General features: G+C 29.1%; 3 long non-coding RNA genes across 5 annotated transcripts; 2 read left to right on the top strand and 1 right to left on the bottom strand.

Moving 5' to 3' along the window:
- Nucleotides 1-782: 782 nt before the first annotated feature.
- LOC115718875 (uncharacterized) lies at nt 783-2886 on the bottom strand. Its single transcript, XR_009686065.1, has 2 exons — nt 2548-2886; nt 783-2256 (listed from the first exon to the last, which is right to left on the bottom strand). It is a non-coding gene; the product is annotated as an uncharacterized LOC115718875 (long non-coding RNA).
- Nucleotides 2887-7904: 5018 nt separating this feature from the next.
- On the top strand, nt 7905-11838 carry LOC115718872 (uncharacterized). 3 transcript variants are annotated; one of them, XR_009686064.1, is made up of 7 exons: nt 7905-8287; nt 8547-8680; nt 8833-8910; nt 9019-9165; nt 9318-9386; nt 10927-11003; nt 11145-11381. It is a non-coding gene; the product is annotated as an uncharacterized LOC115718872 (long non-coding RNA). The 3 variants fall into 3 exon arrangements; XR_004012073.2 differs by lacking the exon at nt 11145-11381 and adding an exon at nt 11442-11838 and having other exon boundaries at nt 7906-8287; XR_004012075.2 differs by lacking the exons at nt 8547-8680; nt 11145-11381 and adding an exon at nt 11442-11838 and having other exon boundaries at nt 7907-8287.
- Nucleotides 11839-12942: 1104 nt separating this feature from the next.
- Nucleotides 12943-19764, top strand: LOC133034659 (uncharacterized). Its single transcript, XR_009686063.1, has 3 exons — nt 12943-17621; nt 18241-18304; nt 18671-19764. It is a non-coding gene; the product is annotated as an uncharacterized LOC133034659 (long non-coding RNA).
- The last annotated feature ends 7683 nt before the right edge of the window (nt 19765-27447 follow it).

Below are 27447 nucleotides of genomic sequence, written 5' to 3'. Positions count from 1 at the left end.
GCATCAAGTTTTTGTAGTGATTATTAATTAGTGAAAAAATAGTACCATATATAAGATAAATGGACTACTTTTGTTCCTAACTAAGGTTTTTTACCATAACACTATCCAATACCAACTTCCCTCTTGTGGAGCCTCATAGCTCTGCCAATCTTTTTTCTTTAATATACACCAAATGTATCCACCACACTAAGATTATCTTTTTTTTTTTTTTCAGAGCAATATCTCACACATATCTTCCCAAAGCAGCTATATTATATTGCTGAATATTTCTAGAACCAAGGCCTCCATAAGCCTTGGATTTACATAGAGGAACCGGAGCCCAAGCAATATTACCCGAGTTCATTGTTTCTGCTTTGCCTTTCCACGAAAAAGCAGGTCAAATGCTTTCTATCTTTGAAAGAATATATTTTGGATGCAGAATGAGAATAGGTGCCCAATAAATATGTGTTGACTTCCCTTTTAGCCAAGGACATTGAGTCTATAAAAATATAGTAATTGTAAAGAAGTTAATGATGAAAAAAAATTATAAACAACACACAATATTTATAGAGGTTTATCCCCTTATAACTGTAATAGCTTACTCCTCTTTTAGTTGTATTGATTATAACGAACTATCAAGATCATAAGGTCCGACCAGATGAGTTTCTTAATAATTCTCAAAAAGTATACAATTATTTATGCAAAGTGTCTGCCCTTTTACAATGCAAAAAGAAGGCCCAATTTAGTGAGATGACTTCACTATTTATAGGAAAATACAAATGCATTATTTGATAAATCATCGGTAACGATAAATGTGAATCTCGATATAAAAGAAATAAAGTGGCATGGGAATTCAAATATAAAATCCAATGCATTTCTCTACTACATAATCAAATCCAACAAAAATAGGGATTTAGTTGAGTTATAATTGGGGAAGCAGTTAAAAAAATATCTTAGAATATCTTCGCTTAGCGTGTAATTCTGGTCGGCAAATGGCACTGCTTGACCTACATGTCTATTCGGCATGCCATGAGCTATGGGGACCTATTCGGACGATAGTCACTAAAGGACCAGGCTTTCATCAATTCGACTTAGAATCGATCTGGACGGTACAATAAAATCGATCTGGAAGATCTACATCTTAATTATGTAGATACTCATTTATAAAATCGATCTTGACAACCCATAATATTATGGGCGAAGTATCTACCATGCACAAATCCCTTATGATTTTGAGCAATAATAGTTGTAAGGATATTCTTCAATCTCCCACAAATCACAATTGTCATTGTTTTATACACAACATTGCTACGCGCAATCAACTGTAGTCACTAACTTGACTTGGACACTTGCTCTTAGGAATGAGAGTGAGTGTGGTTGCATTAATTTTCTTAAGAAGCTTCCCTGAATTAAGCACCAAAATGATAGATTTGGTGAAATCCTCTCCAATAATGTCCCAAGGATGCATAAATAAATAATTTTTGAAACCATCAGGGCCTGGGGCTTTAGATTCAGAAATAGAAAATAATGCCTCTTTAACCTCCTCTTTAGTATATGCTGAATTTTTTCAGTAATACAAGGATCATTTTTAACTATTTTTCTCAACACATGCCTTCTATTTTCCATTTTGGATCCCAGAGTTGTTGTAAAAATAAGAAATAAAAGCATCCTTTACCTCAACTAGATTATCCACCCAAATTCCTTATGCATTAGTAATAATGGCACTACATTTTGGTTTCTTCTAGTTCTTAAGCTAATGTGGAATAGCTTAGAATTAGAATCACCATCCTTTATCCAATCATTCTTAGTTTTTTTTTTTTTTTTTTTTGTCTAAGGATTAAGGAATGATAGATAAGTCTTGTGCACCCTCAAATAATTTCTTCTTGTCTGAATTTCAGCATCAATTAAGTCTAAGTTTGTGGGGTTCTTGTTAGCAGCCCCTTGAGCTTCATACAAAGCAATTAAAGCCTTTTTCTCTTGTACTCCAACATCCTCGAAACTTTCCTTATTAAGAATCCTTAAAACAAATGTAACTGTGCAAAGTTTAGAACAGACTTTATACATTCTAGTACCTTGAATCTTATTCACGAAATATCTTGACAATAAAAGAAGTTGGAAGAGTCAGAGATTTTTCTTTATCCTTGCTTTTCATTTTTCTTAGAGCCTTGGGCTGTTTCAAGGAACATTCTGCATTTGCAGCAACTTGCTTCCTTCCCTTTTTCACTGGAAGAGTGAAAATGTTAAGTGCTTCTTTAAAATCCATCTCGAGGTCCACATCTGCAAAGGAAAAAGGCCCAAGTAAGACAAAATTTGATAAGCAAAACAAGGATATAATTATGAAGATAAACTCCCGCCTAAACTACACTTAGGAAACTTATATGAGGAAGAATTGGCTTGAGTATAAAAAAACTCTCTAGAACCACTAATTTTCTAAAGATCTAAGGTGTTAAGTGGAGGTAGATCCCAAGTTGCAGCCATAGGGATGTTTGAGCTATACTGGTCAACGATGTCATAATAATATGAGCTACTACTTATTAATTAATTAGACATGGAATTTGGGGTACTAACTGTCAAATCTATGAGCGATAAGATCAACACAATTCCAAACATAAAAGTTATTTTGGTTATCCTTAAACTTGACGAGACAAGTTGGTTCTGCACTAAGGACGGTAGGTGACTATCCGTAAAAATGATTGACTTTAACTTGGGGAGTCCCTTCGGGGGTTTTAGCGGCTTCCCAGGTTATTGTATTGCGAATATATATAGCTCGAGCAACATAGTCGTGCTCCTCTTCCTCGGGGGAATGGGCACCGAATCCCAGATTACGTACTTCCTGAACTCATCCATAGTAGATTGGTCTTTCTCGAGCAGACCACAATTTCTCAAATGTACAGCTCGATCGTGCAAAAGGAATAGGTAAATTTACCAGTTGCTGATGATGCCTCTCAATAGCCTTGGTGGGAAAGAATCTCAGTAAGAGTGTTGAAGAAAGAGAAAAAATATAGGATATGTCAATGACAAGAAGCATAAAGGTCTTTAGAAATTACGAATTTTTTTTGAAGGCAGTGCGATTGATAGGGTGGAAGCCAGTTGTCCAGAAAAACTTTCTCTTAAATTCTTTCTTGACACTAAGAACATGTTTGCTGAGTATCCATATCAATGAATAGATGATCAAATAGGCACACCACCACCACACTTCCACAATTCAGCTTTGTTAACTGTAATTAAGGATAATAAATAATGAGATCTTTCTCTCTTTATATGTATAACCATATATACTATGAGCTCATTTTTCTATATATTTTTGAGTAATTTGCGATATAAATAATTAAGTAGTTGTAAATAAATATGTAAGTTTAATTTTTGGCGGTAATAATACCTAAGTTATAATTCTGAAACTTTTGTACCTGTTAAGTGTTAAGTAAATTGTCACGTAATAATTCTTGATTGGGTCCAAGTCATCAAATTTATTTTTTTTTAAAAAAAAATTAATTTAATCATACCAATAAAAAAAGTGGATAATGACTTAATATTTAACGGTTAGGTACCTATAGAGTTCCAAAAATACAGCTTAGGTATTATTACCGCCAAAAATTAAACTTAGGTATTTATTTGCAACTGGGAGTTAAACTTAGGTATTTATGCCGCAAATTACTTTATATTTTTTAATATAATTAACTTACGAACAAATGCAGATATATACCTAGTTTTGTCATAACAACTTTCGATCGGATTATTATTAAATTTTATTTTGACAAAAAATTAGTTTTGGATACTCTATTTTGTATCATTTTAGAAATAAATACAGAGTCTAATGTGTTATTTTACAAAACAGAAGCCCAATAATCAGTAACTTTTGCAAAACATAAAATCTAATATATTTCTATTTAATATTATTAGCTATAATCTCTCAATTAAAATATACTTTACTTAGTTACTAAGTGTATTCTTAAATAGAAATTTTACTGTACATGTACAGCTAAAACTAGTGAGAAATTTTGTTTCTAACCATAGCCGAAATAAATATAACACACAAACACAATACTTACTTGCACTACAAGAAAAAAAACATTTATCATAACACTGAAAAAGTGTATTAAATGTATTTTATAACAATTTAACAACTGTTAAGACAGCCCATGTAATCAAAAATTGACATTTAATTACATTTTTACATGTTATTAAATAGTATATTATAACATTATTTTAGTGTTATATATTATAAATAGTTATCATTAATTTAGTGTTATGGTTCATTATGTTACATTTATTAATAATACTTTCAAAATGTAATCATATAAGTTTTAATTACATTATTATTATGTTATATATAAAGAAATATTATATTTTAATATTGTTATAATTTCTTAATAACAATTATTTTTTAATGTTATCATTCCTCTTATGTTATATTCATTTAATAACATTTTAAAAATGTAATCATATAATTTTTCATTACATTATTATTATGTTATATATTAAGAAATATTACATTTTAATATTGCTATAATTTCTCAATAATAACACAAGTACGAAATAACATGATAAAATCTAAAAAAATATTTCTTATATCATCAAAATATTCAATTCATGTATCAAAAATAAAATTTGTTCCAAGTATAAAATAACATGATAAAAGCTCATAAATGTCTAATAAGTCTAATAAAAATCTATTTGTAACATTTATCATCAATTACTAATTGCACAGATTCATGTCACTTGATCGTGTCACTATCTCGATCACCTATAGCAATTAGCAGCAGACCTTGAAAGAAATAATGTTCTGGACATTGACTTTTTCCACTTAGAATTGGCCATTGAATACCATCCTCTGCTTCATCAATAAACAATATTCATTTATCTACATGCTTCTTAAGTTTCACATAATGAAGCTGGAACAATCTTGGGTCCAAGTGATACTAAATTTTGTAGAGCTATAATTGGACAGTCAAAATACCACATTTCTTCTCGGGCCGGCACCAACTTTCCTACAACAAAGCTCACGTCAAAGTTGTACAAATTGAGCTTTTCAAGTTCAGCATCTGCGCAGGCTTCAATAAAATCAACACCACGGTTGTTGCACAAAATCTCCGGCTCACCGACGGTGTTGTACACCACTTCACCCGCTAATGGATAGAACAGAACCAACACTTGAGCCATGCTCTTCTTCAAACTACCAATAAAATCGCACGGCACTACTAGAACTCGGTGGGGAGCCCTTCATGCATGGTGGGATTTTTGTAGCATAAGATACTCACGTAGTTGGTTTCTGGTATCATGAGAAGATCAAAAAGTTGGACATTGCTACAACAAATTTAATTTTTAGGGGCAACAATTTTGAGGCGACAAAAAATCGCCTAATAGTAAGACTATTAGAGGCGACAAATCATGATCGCCCCTAAAGAAAGAGGTTTTTTTTTTATATATATTTTTTTTAAAATCTGGAGACCTTTAGAGGCGACATATGTCGCCCCTAAAACATTTTGTAGGGAAAAGTAACGTTCTTGGTTTAGTGGCGAAGAGCATATAGTGGTACCACCACCTCTTTGTTCATTATTGACACAATTAATGAATTCGAATGGTTTAGCTTTTTCATCTTCTAAAGCCATTTTTCTCTTTGTTGTTTAGTGATGATCTCTAATTTTTCTACGTCGAAGTTATTTTGTAGAGACTAAATTATGAAGACATACATGGTTGGTTAATACTATCATATATATAACGAACATATGGTACTATATTTTCATCTACCATAATTAATGCTTCAATTATATATTTATATATTCTGAAAATAATTCACCAAAATCAGACTTTCTTGATCAATCATCAAAAATGTATTTATTATATATTAAAACTGGATATATATATATACATAAAAATAAATTATTTATTATTTTACAGATAATATCTCGAATTTGGCTGGCCAAACGTCATTATTATAGCTAGGTACGTAGCTTCAATAGTATATAATAGCCATAAGTACGTGATGTTGATTATAAAAATTTAAATTTCAGAGCATCTATTTAATTATATATATACACATTATATTATTTTTTTCGAGGGTGACATTGTGTTTGAAATACATAGTAGAAATTTTGTACGAGAAATAAATATAGTAGCATATGTGGGCTATTACTTTTTCTACAAAATAATAGAACGGCCAACCCCTCAAGATTATAGGCTCTTGAGTAGAATGATTATGCATGAAAAAAAAATATATATGAATAATTTCCCTGTGCTTTTTTTTTTTTAATAGCATATAGAAGTTATTTTTCATTTTTTTTGTCATGAATTATTGCCATATATTATTCTTCAAAAAAATCAATATAAATGTGTGCATGGATTTTCGTTCAACATATTGAAGAGCTAAGGGAGCCCAATGCTCTGGCTCATACCAAGAGAACCCACACTACAAAAAAAGACTATTTTTTAGCGATAAACTTTTAGTCACAACAATTTTTTTTTTTGACTAAATGTGACTTTTAGTCACAATAAAAAAGATACTTGTGACTAAACAAAATATTTAGTTACAAGTTGTCACTAGTTTAATTTTAATCACAACAAGTATTATAACTAAAATCACATTTAGTCACAATAAATTGTAATTTTTGTGACTAATATTTTTAGCCACGGATTTTTAAGTACAACGTAGGAAGAAAAGTTTATAATTAGTCACAACTTTCTTATTTTTAGGTATAAATTTTATTTTGACTAAAAGTAAGATTTTTTATAGTGTCATGTGCATGCCGAACTCCTTTCTCCACCAAATACAAAGATGCAAGGGGCTCCCTAGCTACCAAGCCACCAAAGAATGAGCACAAACCACTGGGACCCGATCAGCTCCCCACCCCACGTGTACCCATGTCTGATCAGGTCTGCTCGTGTAAAGGGCACGTGCTATTGGATCTACGATCTTAAGATATAGTCAAAAAATTATAAGTTGAAAAGATATCTAGTTTTTGAATAATAATTTTATTATTATTTTTATATTTGAAATGTAACTTATAATAACTTGGATTAAGAAAAGATATAACCAAGTTAAGAAACTCTAGCTTATATAATGTAAACCTATATAATGTTATGAAGTCAATTGTAAGGGGGCTCTCTTACGCTCTTATTTCAAAAACTTGCTTGAGCACTGAACTCCTGGAGAATATAACTCTCGCGAAAACTCGTTTCAAACATTAAGATCAATAAAACTCTAAGTGGGCTAGTTTATTACCGCTAAAAGAGGTTGAACCACTATAAAAACATTGTATTCATCGACTACAAGAAAATAAGTTTTCAGCGACTAGATTTTTTGTGACTAAATCAACTTAGTCACTAATAGTTAGATTTTGCGACTAATTTTTAGTCGGAAATATTTTTAGTCATGAGACAATGTTTTATTTAGAACAAAAAAAATCAATGACCAATTTTTTAGTCATTATTTGTTATATTTAGTGACTAAAATAATATTTAGTCACTAAAACTGTGACGCCAAATTATAATAGTGTCGAGACTAATTATTTTTGGTGACTAAAATTATTTAGTCACTAAAAATTAGAAATTTGTGACGAAATAGTTAGTCAGTAAAAGTTAATGATCTTTTACAACTAAAATATTAATTTTAAAATAATTTATTTTTACAATTATTAATAATTTATATGTACCAAGTAATTATTTAGTTACCTTAAAACATAAGATTAATTATTACTATATTGAATGTACATTAATTATTAATTTTTTTTTTTGAGTTAACATTAACTATTAATTTAATCCTGAAAAAAATGTGATTAACATAAATTATTTTTTTAAAAAATATATATAGTTATTGAATTAATAGCAAATATATAGTTAAAAAAAATTATTTTTACGAACAAAATATCATAAAAATAAACTTAAACTTGGTATACAATATTTATTTTCTAAAATTTTTACTTTTGCGGTAAAATCCAAAATTTTCCCTCTATATTCAGTTGAGCCTTCTATCGCATAATTACATATCTCTCTGTCTTCTTCCCCAAATCAAACTCTCTATCAGCTTTCTCTCACAACCTCAGCTCACCGACTCTCCCTATCCTCACCCTGACAGACTAAACCCAACCCTAACCTCTGATTCACAGCCAACGGCGACGGTGGCCCAACCCCAACTCCTACCTCTATCGGTGACTCCAACCCCATTCAAATCCTAAACGAACCAAAGAGGTTCATTTTCTCACAGCCATTTCGCACCATCTCTGGCCCTCTTAGATCAATTTTGCACCCAGCCCGTGTGCGCCGTCTCTTAGCCCTGCTGATGCGAGTACAATAATTGTTTCTTGTTTTGAAGGTACTTCTTTCTTTTATACTGTATGCGTTTTAGTCATTTGGTTGATTAAATCTGTAACTCAGTTGTGGTTACTAATATACGGGTCATTATAACAATGTAAGATACCAACAGTTTATTTATTAGAAGGGCAATGATCAATGTGTTTGTGGACAATTATGGTAAACTTTACAAAAGATTAAATCGGTAGACTAAGACCTAGTTTAGTATAGGGCCAAGAGTGCCAGGTTTGTTGAGTGCTCAATCTGTGTTATGCTGTCAGATTGAGGTTAAATTCCTCCAGATCACCTCAGTAGTAAATGACCCCTGTTCGATGCTTTATTGGGTTCAAGATTCAGTAAGTGCTTCAGTTTCATAACCGATGGTGGTGGCTGCGACGCCTTCAGGGCACCAAGGGTAACCCAAATTCTTGGTTTTCTTTTTCTGTCATCTTAACCAAATCATGAACTAATTTAGTGAACCTCTTATTTTATTTTAAGAGGTTTTGTAGTTCATCTTCTTGTCTTATATATCTTATCATTTAAAGGAGTACTTTGTTTAATTTTTAGGAATGATTGAGGTATTTTGAGCAGAACAACTGTATTTGTTATGGAGTTAATGCTCATAATAAGGATAGCCTCAGGCAGGTATGTGATTCATAGCTTCTTAAGACGAATCATGTCTATGAAAAATGGTCTGTTAAATTCAAAAATTGTTATTTTTTTTTTAATTTTTTTTGTGTTCATTTTTTATAGTTTTTGAACTTCTTACAAGCTCGAGTTAGAGAATTGAGGAAGAAAGATAATTCTTTTAGACAATATTGTTATTGGTTGGGATTCTTAGTGTTGGTAAATCAGCTCTTGCTAACTCTTTGCATCAAATTGGGAGGACAAGTGCAGCAGGTACTATATGAAATTCAGAGTATTTTTTTCTGAATAAATATGCAATTTTCTTTTCAAGAAAGTTTATTTGGGTATGACTACAACTACCATTTATCTTTAATTTGTAAAATTTTAGATGTATTTTGAATTTAAAGTGCATTGCTTCTTTGTAGAGAGAGAGAGATTTAAGCATGTTAAAGAGAGTCCACAGCCTGGTGACAAAAGATATCAGCAGCTTAAATGTATGTAGCCGTATTCTATTAACATTGTATGCTGCTATAGTATGTTTTACAGGAAAGAATTTTGAGTTACCAATATTTGCTTAGATTTATTGTGAAAATATATTAAGATTCCAAATTTACTAAATATAAGATTAACTAGTGATTTATAACTATTAAATAAATTAGAATGAGAGGATAAAGTTTGAGTTATAAATCCATGTTTAGTTTATAGTGATTATATATGTATATGTGACCAAATTAAAATAAAAAACTTGTGAACTTGATTTATTTTTTGTTCTTCTATTTTTTATTTTACCGACAAGGGTGTTGATTGTTTATAGTCTAATTAAGTGTTGAGACTTACATAAATTAGGCGAGAATCTTATAGTCTTTATTGTTTATCAACACTTTTATCAATCTTTCTTTGTGTTTGTTTTGTATTTGCTCAATCATTTATTTAGCTCTCTATGTGACAAGGTCTGATTTGTCTCCCAAAAGCTAGAATTCAAATATTTTATCATATACTTTAGTTGTTTATTTTTCTGGGATTAAGAATTGGATAGTTCTATCTCAAGTCTCACTAAAAATACTACTTATAATAATAATAATAATAATAATAATAATAATAATAATAATAATAATAATAATAATAGGCAATTGAGCTAAAATGCAATTATTTTGATGTGAGTTTTTGAATCCTTTCCTAAGGCAATTGAGGTATCAATATGGAGATTCTAAAATTAATAAATGAGTTATTAGGGTCGTAAATGGTGCATATTTGCAGGTTTCTCTTTTTCTGTGTACTGCCTTGACTGCTCATGCTAGATAGTGTATTTATTGTTCTTAATTTTGGGGTTGTCGTTCCTTTCTCTTCAAATTTTTTCTCCACAATGCAAATGAAATTTAAAATTCGTTGAGAAAGCCTTTGAGTTTTGTTGATTGAGCTACTCAGTATTTTGAATCAAGGACTTTCTTTATGCTTATCTGACTTTGCTAGCCTAAGTTCACTCTTCACTTTAGTAACATATTTTTTATTTAAAAAATATAGAATGAAAAAATTTTCAAGACTGGTTATGAAGGAATTTACATAATAATATTTATAATGTTGGATTTTTGTAGTTTGCTTTGCTTCTTTTACTACTGTACAAAAAAAATTGCTATTATTTTACAAAAAATAATAGCAAATAATGTCCAATACACACATATTGAGTTACATTGCCAATAAAATTTCAGAAAATTTATCAAATTTTTCCTCAACTCTACTTGCTCTATGTTGTTTCATACTTACACATATTGATCGAGTTAAGGAAATTTCATGTTATTGTCTTATTTACAAGTTTTGGTATTAATTGAATGATTCTAATTATTAATTGTCTTATTTGTTTCTGTTTTTTTTTTTTTTATCCTTTTGCTGTAATTTAGTACTTAATAGGATATGGCATCAAACGAGAAGGCAATATATACATATATAATTAACTTGTTTCCTAAACTATATATTTTCAAAAAACAAACTTTTCATTGTACTAATTACTTATTTGATTTTTTTTCTATCGTGCATAAGGTGGAAAGTGAATCTGATCTAAAAGGAACAAGAAGTGGCAAATCAGAAACGAGTCCTCTAAATCTGCTCAATACAAGGTAATATTAGTAAACTGACTATTTTTCTTTATCAATATTTATATTTATGATATATGTGTATTGCAAATCAAAACACATTCTACCCTTGTATAAATGCAAAGTGTATGTGATATAACCTACTAGACTAATTCATTTTGACAGATCAAAACTTTATTGTGTTGATTCTCATCCAATAAGCACAATAGCCATATTGAAGAAAAAGTTTATAGAATAATTTATTAGAACACCCTCATGTATTTTTCTAGTATTTCAATTATGGGGATAAAGCTTACAGAGATGTTTGTATGTACGCCCTTGACAAATTTTTTGGATGTGTAATATTTTTTTAGTAAGCAATGTAAGTATCTTAATGATTATAAAAATAATTATTTTCTATTATAGATATTTACTAACAGATTTATATATATATATATATATTTAACTTTTTCAAAATTTCAGTGTTGACTTTGACAATAGAAATACAATATGATTGTGGACTTGTGGTGCTTAGACATCATCTTTCAATGTGACTCCCAATAAGCACTTCAAGCAATACTAGCATCACAAATCATGCCTACAGATCCTCACAGAATGTTTTAACAGTTTGAGGGCAGGTGCCTTCACATTTTTTTTGTTTGGTTATTGTATTGCTAGTTTCTTTGTTGTTCATTTAATTTAGTTTGTACTGGGTAGCTTATTTTATTTTTCTTGTTGGTAACTCTGATTCATTGAGTTTGCTGTTTTAGTGTTTATGGGCAAAGTACAATTCAAGGATTATATTGTAATTGAAATTTTTATGATTGACATTGTAATTTTTTATGTAATGAATAAATCTGTATAATAATATTTAAATATAGCTTTGAATAATCTATTTTTATTATATAATTTGAATGAATATACTCTATATTAAAAAAATTATAAATTAGTTTTTATGACTAAATATTAGTCATTGAATAATTAATTTATGTAATTTTTTATTTATTATTACCAACTAAACTATTTAGTCACAAAATATTAGCCCTTTTTATGACTAAATTTTAGTTGTTAAATTTTACTTTTTTAGTTGTTGAAAGTGCATATTGGTATTTATGTGACCAATATATCAATCTTATTGTGACTAATTTTAATATATTTTGTAACTAAATTTTAGTCATTGAAAATAACATTATTCGTGACTAAATATATTAGTCACTAAATCTCTTCTACGACTGACTTTCAGCGACTAAATGGTGACTAAAAATAATTAGTCGTAAAAAATTTTGGGTGACTAATTAATGAGTTTTAATGACCAAAAAACTAGTCGGCGAAAATGAGTTTTTTTTGTAGTGATCATCGTTAATTTTCCTTAATTTCTATAAATTGGTTTATACTTTGCTATCGACATTCACTTGTGTTCATCTTGCTCATATCGCAAAAGAAGTCAATACGTGTTGTAAACAATGTCGATAAACACTACTACAATTTAGTTTTAGTGACACTCTTTAGTGACCCACGTAAAAGTGCGAGTCACTAAAGAGCTAGGAGTGATTTTTAGTGACACGCATAATGAGACTCTGAACAATATTCGTTGTTAGTCTCTTATAATGTGTGTCACTAAAAATATGTAGTGTCACTAAAGAGTAATACTCATTACTTTATCATTTTTTTTTTTTAAAAAAAATATTGACCTATAGTCATGCCATAAAAGACTGCAAAAGTGTGTCCCGACTTACGTAGCGCGTCACTATATCATAGTCTTATATTTAATTATTTTTAAATAAATTTAATATTATGATATAGTGACGCGCTAAACGAGTTGGGACACGTGTATCCAGTCATGCCTCACGCGTCACTATATGTTAATAAAAAAAATACTTTTTAATTTATTAATTTTTTTTATTTAAGTAAATAAATATCAAATCTGTTTTTTTTTTCAAAAAAATAAATAAATAAAATGAGGTATAAAATGGACATTATGAAACCCTAAAGCCCCAAACTCAACCTTTTCCCTCATATCTCTCTGCGTCCTTTCAAAAAAAAAAAGAATATCTCTGCGCTCCTCCAGACTGACGACAACCCTTCACTGTCCAACCTTTCACCAGACCGACGACGAACCCCATGAAACCTCGCTGCTCCCTCTCCACCCTATTGCCCAAGTTTTGGGCTCTTTCGTCTCCCATCCTCACAACAATCGCATCACCGGGATCTTCAACGACCAGCGACAGTCATTCTCTCAGCCTCACAGCGGCCGCATCAAACCATCTCTCGACCTCTCTCTCTCTCTTTCACAGTCTCAACAACTCCTTCTAGTCATCTTTCTCTTGGTAACACTGACCTGCAAATTTTAATCTCACTATTACAGATATCAATAAATGATGAAATTAACCAACTCTTTCTCCTGTTCTCTCTCTGCAATGCACGACAGTGCTACTCCGGTCACTGTAGGCAAAAATGGAAGTTGTGGGTGGGTCTCGTCGAGTTCTGAAGGCCAATACCCTTGAGCCACGAAGCCACCACCATTGTTCCACCTCCGTAAAGAAGTGCACTAGAGCTGCGTGTGCACGCCCGATTGCTTCTGTGAAGAAGCGCCTTGAGCTGATCTAAAAATTCTATGGAAATTTAAGTATTTGTTTTTCTATTTTGATTATGTATCTATATATTTTTTTTATTGTTGTTTTAATTATAATTTTACAAAATGGTTTGAGGTACCTAAATAAATTATTAATTTTTGTGTATGTATTTTTTCTAAAAATAAAATTATAAAAGTTATTTTGAGAAAATTATATTATTTTTTTTAGAAAGATATTTAATATGGCACTTTTTGTTTGTCACTATACCTCTAAAAATAATAATAAAGAATAAAAAAAAAGATATAGTGACACTTTTTGTATGTAGCTGTTACTTTTTCAGTCTGACAAAATTTGACTTTAAATGCCTATAGTGACACGCAGTGAGTGACTGTAAAAGGGTTAAGTGACACGCGTGAAGTGTCACTAAAAATTGTCTTTTCCAGTCACTCACATTAGTGACGCGTGGTGAAGTGTCACTAAATAATTTTAGAGTCACTCAATGTGTATCACTGAAACCCATTTTTCTAGTATCGAAAGGCATCGCTACGAATCGCTAGTAGTTGTAAAATTTCATTCTCTCCTTCACCAAACACTATTTCTAAAACTATCATCACATATTATGAACAATATCACGAGACATTGCAAAAATTGTAAATGGGTAACAATCTTTCCTAGTGTTGTAAGTTTCATCGCAACATGTCACTACATGACGTTAAAAGTCATTCCTAACCTTCACTACCAACTAATATCGCTATATATCGATAATGACGTCGCTGAAAATGGCAAAAACTTGAAAAAAAAAACTAAAAAATGTAGAAACCGAGTAGTTTAAATTTCAGCAACAAAACAACTAAAATAAAAAAAATGACATGTGTAGATCTATTCATATCAACCTAAATACAAATAAATACAACTAAATCTAATAATAATTACCAAATAAATTACATGTCTATTATTTTTTTCAAAAATTATGTTGGTAAGAGAGTTTGGGTTGCTCTTACACACTTGGTTGTCAAGTAAAATTGATGGACTTCAGCATAGAGTGCTCCGAAATTCGATCTGGCAAGGGTGTGTGTGTGTGACTCTGTAGAGAGAGAGAGGAAAGATAGGAGAAGGGGTTTAATTTTATTATTTGAAGAGGTAAATATTATACTAAAAAATAGATGTAATTAACATATTTGTCTAATGTTTAAGAGGGTAGAATATAATAACAATCAAGCATGCATAGTTTTAGGAAGGCAACAAACTCATAACATATTGATCGTACATCCAAATCAGCAATATTGATAAACACTAAAACAAATAAGGCCACATTTAAGGTGTACAAAAGACACATTTACTCGGCAATAAAACAAACAAGTTAATTAATAATCCATCATTATAGAAATGCTAATTAATTAAGGGACACTCTAAGGTACGAAGCAACACTGCTAACTACTCACAACATGGTACATCAATAAAGTATTGGGTAGCTTAAAATGTTTAATAAAAATTCTGTTCATATAATAAGCCTGTATAATTTTGTGTTTTTAAGTAGTTTATTGGGTCCCTCCTTGATCAACTCCCAGGCGGTAATGACATGTCACTCTTCCGTAAGAGTGGTTCCATTCCCACAGAAAATCTCAACACATATATCCCACCCACTATAGTATGCGACACATAAATCTTTCCAGACGAGTTTACCCAATGTAGAAGCCTTCGGTTCAACAACTCGATATAACCAGCTGAATTATCATCCGGATTAGGGTTTAGTCTAAAACACACCAGCCCGAACAACTGCATGTCTTGGCACCACGACCTCAAATCTTGAACGGGATCGAACGAGCTGACTCACTGAGTATGAACCCCCACAAGATGTATAAATATTAATTTCTAAAAAAACGTCTTGCTAAATATTTAAATTAAAAATTAGTTGTTTTAAGAAAATAGTTAATTAATTGTAATTAGTTTAATTCTAAAAAATAATCTTTACCTATTGACAACCTACTATTACAGGTAAAAAAAAATATAACCATTATAATAAAAATGTAACCATTGAGTAGTCACCCTATATTATATATATATAAAGATAAATTAGATAAAAATAAGGGAAATTTACACCCTATATTGTAATTATCAATTTATTTCTTTTTATACTATTACACGGTACAATTAACTTTTATACTATATATGTTTTATATTATTTTTCTTGTATTTATTTGAAAACTTTAATTTTTTACTATCTTCAGTAATCACATCAGTGACATTGAGTCTTTTTTTTTTCTAAGCTAAATTCACGTTACCCCATGCCAAATCCATTTATCTTCTTCATCTTTAAAATATAGTCACATGCTAGCGTTTCTGATATAATTTTTTTTTTTATAAAAACTAATGATGAAAGTGATAGGTTGTCTTGTCTCTTGTGACAATTTTTTTTTATTAAACTAATGATGAAATGAAAGTGATGGATTGTCTTGTCACTTGTGACAATTTTTTTTATTAAAACTAATGATGAAATTCTTAAAAAAATTTCTCCTACACATTTTTTTCAAATAAAAGTTTCTCTTCTCTCTCAATACCCCTCTTCTTTTGTAATAGGCATCGAAAAAATAAAAATATGAGTATGTGAAGGAGGAAGAAGAAGAAGAAGAAGAATAGAATTGGGAAAGATAAGAATTTTGTTCTCCCTCCAACTTACTCTCTAAAATTCAACAATTTCAGCTCTATCTACTCTTCTCTCTCAATACCCTTTTCTCTCTTCTCTCTCTCATCATCCTTCCCCTTTTCTTCTCTCTCTCTCTCTCTCTCTCTCTCTCTCTCTCTCTCTCTCTCTCTCTCTATCACACACACACACACACATCATTCTCGGCAATATGTAGTTTTCCTATATTCATGTTCTTTAGTTCTTCATGTCGTTTCTGTTGAATTATTTAGGATTAAATATATATATTTATGTTACTGGTTTGTTTTGTTATTGTTTTAAGGTTGTTTTATTTCATTTATTTATCACATTTTCTAAATATTATTGTAGTGCTCTATTTTTAATAGAAATAGAAAAATAATGAAATTTGTATGCAAGCTATTTTCTTCAGTATCCTATGCTCCAATATATGTTCAGTTTTCCTCCATTGTTCCACTGTTATTTTTTAGTTGTTCTGATTCTTTTTATTTTTGACGCCTTCTCTTGCATGTTCTCTTATTGTGTCTCAGCTCCCACATTTGTTGTATTTGTTATGTTGTTTCTTTTTTCAGCCAGCTTTGATCCTCTTTTTTTTTTGTTTGGTCTTCGGCCAAATTTTAATCATTCAAGGGGAGGTAAGACTATTACATCTTTCACATTTTGTGCTACATCCTACTCATTTTAGTGTCCGTACACTGTTCCTTAATAAGTTGCTAGCCAATTTTTCTTGGTGTAGTAATCTGAACAGAGCTTGTGTAGTAACAGGTTGCACGTGTGTGTTCTCTCTTTGAGGTCTATTGTCCAAGATTATTTCATTCTAATTAGCTTAAACAAATATTCAGTGGTTGGCTTAACCTGTGTAATTTAAAACCAACATTTGTTAAACATACGAGACAAAAGTGGAATAACCCAAAAACAACATTAGAAAAACCATGACAACCTAGTATTAATGATTTTAATCACTACTACAAAACAAGCCTTTAGAGGCGCTTTTTTCAACATAATAATAAATAACCGACGACATAGGGTTGAAAATTTGTAGAAGAGAATTTTATGCCACGCCATAGGGTGTGCCCCCTATGCCGTCAGTTATTTCCAAATAACCGACGCCGAAAGGGTTTATAACCCTAGCCCAGCCCTTCGTCCTCCTCATTCCATCAGCCAACCCAGAAACCCCCAAACCAGAGAAACCCCAAACCCTCTCCGTCAACCACCATAAAAAATCACCCCCATTTCACCATTTTTTTCACCATTTTAGCTCATTTTTGTTTCTAAATCTTCTATTTTTCATACCTAAAACTATATACCTGAAAAGATCATATTTTTCCTCATTTTTTAGGGTAAACCGAAGGTAGAGGTAGTGGTTGTGGTGGTTATACCTCCGGCCACCGTTTTTAGTGGAGAAAATATTGTATCTCAACGTCTATTAAGGTATAAATCTAATTTCTACTAATTTTAGTAATGTACATTGCTTTATTTTTTATTTTATAAATTTTTTTAAGGTTTTTCTATATTATTAAATATGTATTGTGTTGTATTGAATATGTATTGTGTGTATATATATTGTGAATGAGAAATAATGTGATATAAGAGAATATATATGTGTATTTTGTGTTGTATTGAATACGTGTACATATTGTGAATGAGAAATGTGATATAGGAGAGTATTTTATATATTGTATATGTATATATTGAGTATTTTAAACTAATAGTTTTGTTAAATATTGTGAATGAGAATGAGATAGGAGAGTATTAAAATAAAAGTTTAAAAATTAATTTCTAAAAAATTAGTTTATAGAAACAAAAATTTAGAAATTAACTCTATTTTGTATCAATTTTTTTTTCTATTTCAATTTTATTCATGTATTTTTATTTGTTTAGTAGCTAGTAAATAGTTAGTTACAACTTCTTAGCAAGTTACTAATTTTAATTCATATTCATGTATTTTTATTACTAACTAGTTAGTAACTATAGTTACTCATAAATTATATAAGTAGTAAGTAGCTAAATAAAGAAATTGGTAATTTTGTAATATTTCTTTATGTTGTAGATTGTGAGGTCAATTTGCAAGGATTTGACTTATTTGGTGTTGATCGGTTTTTAAGTAGCTCGAGGTATACATTTACTAACTTTTATTATAAATTAATTATGAATGCTTAGTAGAGTTTGAATATCTTAAATATTCATCTGTAATGAAGTAGATTCTGTAATATATTGTACTGTGTCAGATCAATGGGTGGAAGATATGCATATTAGATGAGTTTGAATATCTTAATTATTCATCCGTAGTGAAGTAGGTTCTGTGAATACATGTACTGCAGTCGGATGGGTGGTAAATTTTTATTGTTTTGAATTGTGTTTTGTTGTTATTAAAAGGTTTGAATTTTTTGGAAACGTTCAATTATAGCCGCTATGCTGCTGAAATTTCGGTAGAATTAGGATAATATATGATTTTAGTTTCTCTTAAACTTGGTTGTTAGGATTTTATCGGAAGTGACTTTGTCGGAAGTCAAGTACATAATTTTTGGTACAAGGTATGCTTTCTTTAACTTACTTTTATAAAAATATTTTTTTATATATTTAGATAATCCTTAAATACTTAGAGTAATTTTAGAATAATATTGATGTAATACATATGATAGATATTGTTGAGTGCTAAGGATAGATATAGTAGGCTAAAAAAAAAAGAAATACAAAAAATGGTCTATTGGGATTTGAACTTGTGACCAAAAGGATAGATTGATAAGTCTTTACCAATATACCAAAACACAATCTTTATATAAATTAGCTACTATATATGATTTTATTTAAATATTAGAAGAGTTATAAAAAGAAATTAGTATTGCACATTTCATTGTAGTAGAATTAACAAATACATCATAAACATTGATTCTAATACTTAACATTAGAATTTTATTAGTTTATTTTAAGTAAAATAGCAAAATAAAACACAAAAAATTGGGTGAAAGGGGTGCATAACATGATTTTAGTATACAAAAGAGCGTTTTTTGGACAAAATAGTTGGTCAAACTGCCGCAGGCGTTTGGGATGCGTAGAACGCGAAAAAATATCCAAGTTCAAAAAGAAAGGCATCGCTCCAAACAGACAATCGAATCAAAAGTTATTAATGTTCAAAGTTTTCAAAAAATTTCATGCAAAGTTTAGCCCTTTCTCTAATTTTTTCCATTTATTCTGGTCCTTAAATTATTGTTTCATTTTATTGGTCATGAAAAATTTAAATGTATAAAAATATAAAATTACATAAAAATTAAAGTATTACATTAATATACTAATTATTATACAAAACACAACTTAAAAATTATAAAAATGATACTAATATAGTATAAAAATACAAACACATAATGTAAAATATAAAATATTAATAAAAAGATAGCTAATATACAAACACTTAGATTAATGTAAATGTGTATTTATTTAACTTTTCAATTTAATTTTTATTTATGCTTATTATATATAATTTATACTTAATTTAATTATATTAATAATAAAATAATATATATATATAAAAATTATAAAATTGTAAAGCTGAAAAAAAAAAACCAAGACCCTACGACGTCAGTTTTTTCATAACAGGCGACGCCATAGAGTCCCTTTGGAGTCAATTTTTTCATAACAACCGATGTCATAGGGTCCTTATACCGTTGGTTGTTATTTACCCTACAGTGTCACCTAGAACAACGTCTGTAGCGAATTTTGTGAAAACCGATGCTAAAAACTCTTAAAAACTGCCTCTAAAGCCCAATTTTGTAGTAGTAAATGTTTATGCTTCATCTCGCCGAAATTAATAGTTGTTTTCTGGCATTGTGCTGTGGTGGTTCTGTCCGTGGGTGTGGAAGATAGATGCCTCATTTTTTATTTTTGGAGTTTACAGTATAAAAGAAAAAAAAATATGGTGAAGGCAGTAGAAAATAATTTTTGCCGTGTAGCAATATAAATGTAAATATTTACTAAAAATCTAATATTTTTGTAAAATCTCCTAAAAATAAAGATAATTGAGAAAGCCTATACATTCCGGCTCTAAGTAGGAGACATACATGTCAATCATCAAATTACGTAGTTAGGCCCATTTCACTTGGTCCCTCCCTCATAAATTATTCCAACACAACCTTAAGAGTTTCAATTAAGTTTGTTATTAATTAGGTTGAGCATAATTCAAAATAACTAATGTGTTTGACTTGTTTGTTTAACCAAATAATTACACTGTAACCATATATTTAAAATGTTACACTTTCTTGATAATTTCTCAGAGATTTGTGTATGATATTAAGAAATATTACCATTTTAAATAATTTTTTTGTTAAACAGTATTATTTTTCTTATAATTACTAACTTGTTCGCTAAACATAAAATTTAGATTAATTAATCATATATTTTATAAATATCTATAATTACTTCCTCAACATTCATACACACCTAGTAGTCATTCGTACAATTACTTCAAAAAATGATACCAAGGGTCGGCCTAAGGGTAGAGGCAGGTTAGGCTCTCGTTTAAGATCCTTACCGTGGCACAAAAATTTCATTACAAAAAATTTTTATTTTTTTTTCATAAAAGAATAATATTACAATTTTCAATTTTATTTTGCCACTATTTAAAAAATATTTTTTTTTAAAAAAAAAAAAGAGAGCTCAATTTAATTATATTTTAGAAATATTATAGTTAACATTTTGTTAAGGAAAAAGGCATAACAATTTGAAATTTTTACCCCTCTATAGGTTAATATTATGTACAATATACATATACTTAGTTATAATATTCTTAGTTTTTATTTTGGTTATATATATTTTTAGTTGTTTAAATATTATTATTTTTTTATGGATGTTATACAATAAACAACATCATTTTTATTGAAAAATATTTAATTTAATTAGTGCTATTTATAAGAAGAAAATATAATAATTCTCAAAATTTATTGTTAACTATAATTTTAGTTTAATCATAATACTTTTTTATTTTATAAACCTTTTATTTTTCTAGAAATATCATACACATTTTCTAGTTTTTTTTAAAAAAAATAAAAATAAAATGATATTTTTTTGGTAAATGTAATAGGTACTTGCACCATAATAGTGCTTCTTTAAAAAACATAAACACTAATTTGATCTTGTAGTCCAAATAATTCCGTACCATGACGTATCTGTAATAGTAGTGATTAGTAAACCAAAAATACTTGTATAAACCATCAAAGTAACCCCGTCCCCAAGGGTCAAAAGATGAAAATCTTTGTAATATTCTGAACCATTCATGAAAATAAGAAACATATTTTCTATTTTATTGTTTTAAAAAAATTAACAATAATAGAAATATATTTTTTTTTTAAAATATGTGGATTGGGTAAAAAAAAATGATAATAGAAACATGTTATTTAGATATTTGCAATGAATTTAATTTGAATTGCAATTTTTTTTTTTAATAAGCATTAATATAAGATAAAAGATAAGAGATATATGTTGTGAGTTTGAATTGAAATTGTAATATTTAAAAAAATAACACTTTTAATTATATAGCCACATTTAATACAACAATATTTATGTATATATATACTATTCAATGGTTACATTTTTATTGTAACTATATGGTTACATTTTTTCTTTGACCTATAATAGCATGTTATTAATAGGTAGACATTCATTTTTTAGAATTAATTAATTATAATTAACTATTTTCTTAAAATAATTAATTAAATATTTAACAAGACCTCTTTTAGCAATTAATATTTATATTTAAATCCTTACTCTAATTATTTTAATAATTAAGCCATCTAATTATAATATTTATAATAAAATTTATTTTTTTACAAAAATTAAACTTCTTTTGACACAAATTAAAATTCTTTTCTTATAATAAATTTTTAAATAATTATTTATTTTTAGATGATATTTAATTATTTTGTTACAATTAGATGAACTAAATATGAGGCATCAAGCTAGTCAATCGATAATAAGTGCAGCCATTTTTTTTTTCTATAAAATACTTCAACTTATTTCACTTTTTACTTTTTAAATATTTTAATAAAAAATTAAATAATTAAGTGTAATAATTTAAAATTAAGATTACAAGTATAATAATATTTAAATTATGAAATTATATGTGTATAATTTTAAATTATAAAAAGTTTTGCTATAAAATTTTAAATAATTTAAGTGCAAAAAAATAAATTGTTAATAGATCCTTATATAGTAATAAATTGTAAAAAATTAATTAATAATTATAATTAATTTAATTTTAAAGTATAATTAATCTTAATTAGAGTTTTATAAGGAAATAAATTATTACATTACTTTCAGGTTACAAGTTATTTATTATTTATTTTTATTTAATTTCCAAATTAATCACAACCATTTAATAGTAATCTAATGACTTAAAAAAATGTAACCATGATGGTTACAATAAAAATGTAACTATTGAAACCACTTCCACATACATATATATATATATATATATAAGTATATAAATCACTACAAGAAATAACTATTTTTAGTGACAACCTTTTAGTCATAACATAAAATTTTTGTGACTAAAAATGTGACTTTTAGTCAAAACAAAATATTACTTGTGACTAAAATATAGCATTTAGTTATAAGTTGTCACTAATTTAGTTTTAGTCACAACAAGTATTGTGACTAAAAATACATTTAGTCACAACAAATTGTAATTTATGTGACTAATACATTTAGCTACAGACTTTTTAGTCACAACATAAGAATGATATTTTATAATTAGTCACAGATTTTTTACTTTTAATTATAAATTTTGTTGTGACTAAAAGTAAGATTTTTTGTAGTGAATAAATATATATGTAAAGACTTAATTTTTTCTTAAAAAAATCCCTATTAAAATATTTCTGCTCGACATATGATAGTTTGTACAACTAATTAGTAACAAATTTTATATATTTTAATTTAAAGTTAATTGGAATTTAAATATATGTAAGACATGATATTAATTTTTGCACAACATCTAACTACCCTTGTTAAATTAGCATTCCATGGTCTATTAATTAATTTATTATGAGCTAGTGTGAGATAGATTTGGTAAAGTTATTTTGTTCTCGTGTGCCTTAATTTTTGTTTTTAATTTTTTAAGGCTAATTAGGATTTTTTTCCCACCGAATTTGACATGTAATAAATTATGCCCCTTGAATTTTTTTGGCCATTAAAAATTCCTATTGAACTATTGAGATTGTTATATTTAAGGACTTTTGTCTAATTTTAGTAAAAAAAATTTAACATAAATGAAAGTTCAGGGAGCATAATTTAGTACATATTAAATTTTGAGAGGCATGATTTTGGTAGATATCAAAGTCTGGGGAACATGGAACATGATTTAGTACATAAACAATCACTGAAACAGTAAAATTGAATGAAATTAGACAAAAGTCATTAAATCTAGCAATCTCAATAGTTTAGGGGAATTTTTAACGGCTAAAAAAGTTCAGGGCATGATTTGATACATGTCAAAGTTCGGAGAGAAAAAAATCTTAATTAGTTATTTTTTAATGACGAAAACTTGATAGACTAGAAGCATCTTCAATTTTGAAAAAAAAATTATAAATGTCAAAGCTTTCTTATTTTGTCCTCTTGTGGCTTAATTTTTTTTTTTTTTAGCTTTTTTTTAACTCAATTTTTTTTAGCTTGATAGACTAAAACTTTCTTCTATTTTGAAAATAATTATAAATGTCAAAGCTTTTTTACTTCATATTTTCATAGTACAAAAGAGTATCAATTTTATTGTTAATATATTTATTTACTTCATAGTACCATTTCTCAATAGAAAAAAAATCAATTTGACATTATTTCAACTTTTAATAAAAGAATATGTATAGTTTTAGTTATTTTAGAAAAATTTGTTTCAATTTTAAATTTAATATTTGTTTTTTGAAATAAAAATAATTTAATATTTTTTTAATATATTTTTTTCCAACAATAAAAACTCATTTAAAATTTACATGAAGACATCCTTCTTGTATTAATAATCTCATTATTAGTGAGAGATGAATTAATTTAAATGGATTTACTCCATATATTTTTTTTAACTTTTTTTTTTTAATTTACGGTTTGGGTTACTAAAGTGGTTGCAGCGCTAGTTGCAATAGGGGTTTCTATACGATTTTTTGTTGCGATTTAGGTTGCAGCGCTAGTTGCAATAGGAGTTTCTATATAGAATTCCGTAAAAATGCCAAAAAAAAAAAAAACTATTTTAAAGTGTAAAAATGAAAAAACTCCTTAATTTAATCCCATCACCCCCCCGGTGCTTGAAAGGCGGTCTTTTGGGGTTTTTTCTAAAAATAAAAGGTTTATTTTTTTTTTGTCAAAAATAATATACTTAAGTTTTATTTTATAATTATTATTAATATAAAAAATATAATTAAAATCTAATTTAATTTACTTAATGGTTCTCTATTTGAAAAAATTGTAAAAAATATATATTAAATTAGGAATTTCAAAATAAACAATATACATTATATTTTACTTAATATATTTTACAAAATTAATTAAATTATACATCATAAATCTTGGTCGTGACAAATAAATATGAGATAGAATAGACTGATGTCTAGAGACTCTCTGTTACCAAACAAATTTTTAGACCTTAATATGCATTAATAATGTAGCCATTATTTTTCACATGTGGGGAAAATATCATATAAATTTGGGTGAACAATTAATGCAGGACAACTTTTTTCTTTTTAACATTGAGTAGAATTTGTGGCTATATTTGTTTGGTACTGAATTTGTAATACTTTGTTTTGTATTTTTGTTTTCATTTTGTTCTATTTTATTACTTGACATTATTATTGTTTTAGTTATTTTAGTTGTATTAAACATTTAAGGATGATATTTTTATGGGGTATTAACTTAAATAAAAGGTGATATTTAGTTTTTAGATATATTTTTTTTTTCATAATTTTAAGTTAATATTACAAATTATGTGTGTAATTGGATATCACTAAAATCCTTGAATTTTGAGGTCTCATTGAATTATATCAGATGATGATTTTTCAAATCCAATTACTAATTGGATTAGATCGAACTAGGAGAAAAATATTTGATTGGATCGGATGCCCAATCCTAATTAATACATCTTTCCAAATAAAATCAAATACTCTTGTTTAATATTCTTAAGCATATTATGATCAGTCCTATATTTAACTTTTCTTTTCACAATCTGTACAATTGAATTCTTCATTGCCATTTTTTGATTCTAAAAAACTTCATTACGATTCCTCCAAAGAGCATACACCAAACCCACCACTGTTGCAATCCACAGTTTTCTTCGAAACCTCGTTCTCGACTTCTCAATTTTTCTAAAAAGCATAAAAAAAATCAGCACCTTACACCCTCCAATCCAACCAGTGGTTCAGATCTTCAAGACAATTGGTACTCAGGCAAACAGTCAAAGAACAAGTGATCAATTGTCTCACGAGCAACAATTTTTGTATTGACTAATGCTATATTCAAAGAGTCTCTATTTTGTATGCAATCTATTAAACACAATCAACCAAGCAATAAAAGTATGTTTAGGAATATTCAACCTATTCCAAATAACCTCCTGCAATCTTAATCTTTCGTGAGAAGAGATTTACACTTTGTATCCTTGAGCTGATTAGTATGTGTCATTAGATGATGGAAGTTGTTATCCTGTTTTTTTGTACCACGATGTGACAATAGAATTGGATGACATGTGTCCCATATTTCTGGTACCTGAGGGAGGAAGATATCCCTAGCAGTCCATAAATGACTAACCAGTATCTGCAATAGTCAGGTATCCGAGCAGAAATGTGGAGAAGATATCCGACAAGGTACGAACATGTTTATACCGAGTGACATACAAGAGATGGAAACTTCAGAGACTAATTTTGTTATCCGCTGACACGAAGACAATCCATATAATCGTGGGATTGATTCAGAGGAAAATGGCAAAATTTCATATTTCGTATATTGTAATTATAGAATCATTGTAATTTCTTATTTTATGCATTGTAAGCAAAAAAGAAACCATTCCTCATGTAATAAGTCCTTATAAATAGTGACCTAGCCTCACTAGGAATGAGATCGAAAGAATTGCTGCAGAAATATACTCTAGAGAGAAAAGAGAGATCTAAGAGAGAAATTACTCAGAGATCAGTTGTAAGAACTTTCAAGAAGAAGAACACTCTATTCCTTCTCTCAAGTCAATACAATACAAGGGGAGTAGGCTACTACCACACTTATGGGGCCGAACCTCTTTAAAATATGGTCTTCATTTTACCTTATTGCTTTTACTTTCTTTTAATTACATTACTTAATCGCTTTATTTCTTGACTCATTGTCGTTGGCTAAAAGCGAGGTCAATATTTTGGTGCTTTCATTGAGAGCAAAAACACAAGTCTTTTGTCTTACTCTTAAGTTTTGACAGGTAAACAGGATGGTTGTACAAACCTGTAAGGGAGGGCTCGCTGATCAAGGGAATCCAATGGTGACAGATTCCATGTGCAAACTCCTGGAAACACGACAGGACCACCAGGGACAAACCCCGAACAGGTTAATACACAACCTCCTACTGTAGGCCACAGAGTGACTTCCCCTCTGATTGGGATCAGGCGTACAAGAGATTGGAAACACCAGTACAACAGACGATCAATCTACTCCCAACACTAGAGTCTCGTCCACTACTAATGCTTAAAGGCCATTTAGAGATGATATTGAACTCTAAAATTTACGAGCCGCACTCGGGCTCATGCAAAAATACTCTCCATCATGATCAGGAGGATCTCTGAGCGGCTATAAACCTTGCATTTGATGAGAAAAAATGTCAATTCATAGAATAGAAGGACCAGGAGATGGAAATTATGAGGGCTGATCAGCAGGCAACCATTGGCGATCGAACTAGGCAGACCACCGTACTAATGAGAAGGGCCTACCAAGTCACTAATCAAAAACCGGCTACTGTATCCATGCCAGTATTGCCTTTGGCAGATCAGAAGGGTATGCAGCTAGGCATACCACACAAACTGATCACAACGGTCAACCGTCCAATCCAATGCCACAGGTCCAAATTGTGGGCCAAACGGTAGACGGCCAGATCCTGCAAGACTGTCCTTTGGGAGGAGTTACACATACCAATAAATTCACTGCTACTGAAGTTTCAGGCCAACCTATCGGCCAAATAAGTCAGACACCAAGGCCAAGTATCTCAGTGTTTGATAGGTTGGGTGTCGCACATGACCTCAGGACCAACCTAAATTGCAGAAGG

Source organism: Cannabis sativa, chromosome 2 (assembly GCF_029168945.1).
Source record: "Cannabis sativa cultivar Pink pepper isolate KNU-18-1 chromosome 2, ASM2916894v1, whole genome shotgun sequence".
Taxonomy (NCBI): domain Eukaryota; kingdom Viridiplantae; phylum Streptophyta; class Magnoliopsida; order Rosales; family Cannabaceae; genus Cannabis; species Cannabis sativa.
Note: the sequence above shows the minus strand (reverse complement) of the source record. Positions and strands in the feature narration are given on the sequence as shown.